This window comes from Felis catus, chromosome B4 (assembly GCF_018350175.1).
Source record: "Felis catus isolate Fca126 chromosome B4, F.catus_Fca126_mat1.0, whole genome shotgun sequence".
NCBI lineage: Eukaryota > Metazoa > Chordata > Mammalia > Carnivora > Felidae > Felis > Felis catus.
Window position 1 is genome coordinate 43,824,005 of NC_058374.1, and position 5,211 is coordinate 43,829,215.

Consider the following 5,211-nt stretch of genomic DNA (forward strand, 5'->3'; position numbering starts at 1 on the left):
AGCATAGTTTTTATCAGACCTTTTCCTCAGAGTGCTACTTTTCTCTGTCTGGTGGTTGTGGTAAGAAGAGTCTTTGATTTTCTTTTCTTTTTAATAGTTTGCAAACTTAGTTGTGTCAATCATATTGTTAATCTGCATAACAAGGTTTAGATTTCTCTTTTTCTCTCTTGCTATTCTTGAGTGGGACATCAAGCCTTTTGTTCAGTTATGCTTTTCAGTTCTTTCTCTACCCCTGTGGGAAGATGTATTTCTCATGCAGTTCCGTGGATCTCTGGGCAAAAAGATCTTTCTAGAATCCATGTTTCAGAAGTTTCCATTACCCCCTTTTATTTATTTTTATTCATTTTATTTATTTTTTGAATATTTATTTTTTTTTGAGAAAGAGAGAGAGAGACAGAGCGCAAACTGGGGAGGGTCGTAGAGAGAGGGAGACACAGATCTGAAGCAGGCTTCAGGCTCTGAGCTGTCAGCACAGAGCCCGATGGGGAGGCTTGAACTCTGGAACTGTGAGATCATGACCTGAGCTAAAGTCAGACACTTAACTGCCTGAGCCACTCAGGCGCCCCTTGATTATCCTCCTTTAATATTTTTAGTTTTTCAAATCCCAAATCAGCCTGCCTATAATTTTTTTTTTCCTTGATGATTTCTGGAAACGTCACTGGCTGTCAATAGGGTTCTGTGCATGTATAAACTTTTCGTGTAGGCTATTCATATCCAAATGTCTAGCATTTTATTTTATTTTATTTTTAAATTTTTTAACATTTATTTATTTTTGAGACAGAGAGAGACAGAGCATGAACGAGGGAGGGTCAGAAAGAGGGAGACACAGAATCTGAAACAGGCTCCAGGCTCTGAGCTGTCAGCACAGAGCCCGACGCGGGGCTCGAACTCACGGACCGTGAGATCGTGACCTGAGCTGAAGTTGGCCACTTAACCGACTGAGCCACCCAGGCACCCCCAAATGTCCAGCATTTTAAAACACTCCCAAGCACGCTGGATGTCATCGAACTTAAACCTCTTTTCTCAGGGAAATAGTTTTAAACCACAGATAGAATTTGAATTTGTAAAATTGAACTTGATGACTTTTTTTTTTTTTACAGTTCTTTCTTTCTTTTTCTTTCTTTCTTTTTAATATGAAATGTATTGTCAAACTGGTTTCCATACAACACCCAGTGCTCATCCCAACAGGTGATTTCAAATAGGTTACAGTTTTAGTAATTAAGTCCAGTTTTACTTGGTTTCTCTCTTCTGGTGACTTTTTGTCATTGTTTTTCTGAAATAGTCTAATTTCTGAAATGAAGTAATTTTTCTACTGTGTGAGGTTTTTTTTTTTTTTTAATGTTTACTTACTTATTGATAGAGAGAGAGAGAGAGAGCATGCATGGGGGTCGGGTGGGGGGAAGGGGGGCAAAGGGCAGAGAGAGAATCCCAAGTAGGCTCTGAGCTGTCACTGTTGGCCCAGGGGGGAGTGGGAGGGGCTTGATCTCAGGAACTGGGAGATCATGACCTGAGTCAAAATCAAGAGTCAGACACTTAACTGCCTGAGCCACCCAGGGGCCTCACTGTGTGAGTTTCTATTGCAATGTACCTATAACACCGAGTTATTTGGATTCAGTTGGTTTATCCTTTTCTGGGCTGTATACGGCTTCTTCAAGGATCATCAAACAGTTTTGGAGAAATCACATATAAATTTCTGTCTTACTGTTATCTCTTTCTCCATTCTCATATTCAATGTATTTCCAAGCCAGAGAAGGACAATCTTTTTGTCTTGTAATTTTGAAAATAAGAGTTTATGACAAGCCAACACTCCACATGTTGACATGGCCAGCAAAAATGCCCATCGCCTTGTGGGCACATGTCTTACTGCGAAATTCAGTCTTTTTCTTTAAAATCACTTTGCCGGGGGCGCCTGGGTGGCTCGGTCGGTTGAGCGTCCGACTTCGGCTCAGGTCGTGATCTCGCAGTCTGTGGGTTCGAGCCCCTCGTCGGGCTCTGTGCGGACGGCTCGGAGCCTGGAGCCTGCTTCGGATTCTGTGTCTCCCTCTCTCTCTGCCCCTTCCCCGCTCATGCTCTGTCTCTCTGTCAAAAATAAATAAACAATAAAAAAACATAAAATAAAATCACTTTGTGGTACGATGAACATATGCAAAAAGCTGTATATATTTATGGCATACAATAAGGGGCTTGTAGATGAATATACACCTGTGAAATGATCACCAAAGTCTGTGCTGTAAACGTATCCATCACCTCCAAAAGTTTCCTCCCACCCTCTTCTTTGTATTTTTTGAGAGATTCAGTTCATGTGCTTTTATATCCTTATCTCCTCCATGCTTAATCGCACATCCTTTTTCTGGAAATTGTGCAGCACACTCTTTCGGTCGACTCCCTAATCCATTTGCACGTATATTTTTGCCTGTCATTGAAACAACACATTTAGATTTAGCTTTTACTTATTTATTTTTCTTGGTAACGTCTGGGGGATGCCGGCCTGGGTATACGCCCTGGGCTGAATGTGTCTTCCCAAAGACCATATGTTGAGGCCTTCATCTCCAGTGAGATGGTTGTTAGAGGTGGGGCCTTTGGGAGGCATCTAGCGTTAGATTAATTCATGACACTGGGACCCTCATGGTGGGATTACTGCCCTTATTAAGAGAGAAGGAAACACCAAATCTCTCTTTATAGCAGGTGATGACATGACAAGAAGGCAACCATCCACGTAAACCAGCAAGAGGGATCTCACCAGAACCGGCCCATGCTGGCACTCTGATGTCAGACTTCCAGCCTCCAGAGCTATGAGAAACAAATGTTTGTTGTCTACCCTACAGCCTATGATGTCTTGGTATAGCCGCCCAAGCTGACTAAGACGATACTATAACCATTTTCATTTTCATTATCTGAGCTCTCAGGATACGTAAAGTATTCACAATGTCAAAAACTAAAGTAGCACTACCTTAAGGCAGGGCACAACTTTGACGTTCACCGTCCAAGTTAAAGACGGATGGTTCACGTTTATGATTACAACACACTTAAGTTGTATGTTTAAGTAGCATCGCTTGGAGTGATGAGAAAAAGGGATGGTCCCTTTTTGTGACCCATGGATCATGGTTGTTTATAGATCAGTGGTTGGGAAAAAGCAGTAACAACAAAAGGCTGATAATCAATGCCATACCCACTTGACATTCAAAACAGTGTTGCTTCCAACCCCTATATTTTGTATCATCGTATGTGGTTTGTACTTTCTCTCCAACTTCTCACACTCATCTCTAAAACGCTGGATGTTGGAGGTACCTGGATGGGTCAGTCGGTTGAGCGTCCGACTTCGGCTCAGGTCATGATCTCACGGCTCGTGAGTTCGAGCCCCACGTCGAGCTCTGTGCTGACAGCTCGGAGCCTGGAGCCTGCATCAGATTCTGTGTCTCCCTCTCTGTCTGCCCCTAACCCACTCGTATTCTGTCTCTCTGTCTCTCTCAAAAATAAATAAACATTAAAAAAATTAGAAAAAAAAAAAAACTCTGGATGTTTTTCCATCCTGGGGAGTGACTACCTGGGAACCAGGATTTTCATTACTGTTAGTGGGACAGACTTTGGTAAATCAGGATTGTTGGTCACTCTAGGGTATCTATTCTTCTTTTTCTTTTTTTAATGTTTATTTTTGAGAGAGAGAGAGAGACAGAAACAGACAGACAGAGCATGAGCAGGAGAGGGGCAGAGAGAGAGGGAGATACAGGATCCGAAGCAGCCCCCAGGCTCTGAGCTGTTAGCACCGAGCCCGACGCGGGGCTCGAACTCACGAACCATGAGATCATGACCTGAGCTGAAGTCAGACACTTAACCGACTGAGCCACCCAGGCGTCCCGTGAGGGTATCTACTCTTATTGAGACATTGGGAGAGAAAAATCTGGCTCTGCGTGAGGATCGTATTGCCCTGCTCTTATGTCAACAAACGTTTTTGAGTCTGTTTTCTTTTTTGCCTTGGTCTTGGGATGACCTCAGGTGCCAGAGAAAAAGCAGAGGGGAGGGAAATATTCTAAAAATAAATAGTTTAACTTCTGAGATCTAACCTTACCATACTTAAAAACATCTCCTGAACACACTAGACCCAGTTTGAAAGTGAAAAGCAAAAAAAACACTCAAGGAAAAACAAAAACAGAAAACAACCAAACAAAACAGACTCTTTTTTTTTTTTTAATTTTTTTTTCAACGTTTTTTATTTTATTTTTGGGACAGAGAGAGACGGAGCAGGAACGGGGGAGGGGCAGAGAGAGAGGGAGACACAGAATCGGAAGCAGGCTCCAGGCTCAGAGCCATCAGCCCAGAGCCCGACGCGGGGCTCGAACTCCCGGACCGCGAGATCGTGACCTGGCTGAAGTCGGACGCTTAACTGACTGCGCCACCCAGGCGCCCCAACAAAACAGACTCTTACAGACTTGCTCGGTTTGCAGAACAGAGGGTCACAGGATAGACAAGTAGCTTCTGCAATAAATGCCCTTTCATCCACTTCTTATTTATTCAGAGCTGTAAGAAAGATAATTAGTTGAAAAGCCCTTTTTTTCCTCAAACAATGTATCTGTTTTTCAGCAGAAAATTAATAAGGAAGAGATTAACTTGTTATCATTTTGCTATAGCACTCTACAAAGATAATTTGCTAAGTGATTGCCATAGAACAGGTACTCTCCTAAGAATGTAACACTATTAACACATTTAATCCTACAGTAGGCCAGTGAAGTCGTTAATACTATTATCTCAGTTTTACTAGCAAGAAATCTCAGGCACGGATAGACGGGCAAATTGCTCAGCCTGGGATTTGAGCCTAGTCAGACGCTTTTCAGAGATGATGTTTTTAACTTCCACATTTAAAGGTAAAGCTGACATCAGCAATGGGAAGAGAAATACTAGAGTTAATAAGATGATTCCATAAAATTATCTGATCAAAAGTAAATACACTCAAGCCAAGAGTCTTAAGATACTCAAAAAAAACAAAACAAAACAAAAAACAAAAAAACAAAAAACAAAAAACAGATACAAGCGAAAATAAAGGGCAGTTTACGAAAACAGTTTTTTTTTAAGTTAAGAATAATGTTATGGAGAATAACATGCTTGTACGATTACTAAAGTTTTACGGTGAAATAGAAGCAGTTGCGGTCACAGACACAAAATTCTTTATGAAGGAAAGTAAGTCTTCACAAAGTATCTCAGTTATTATCAAACAAA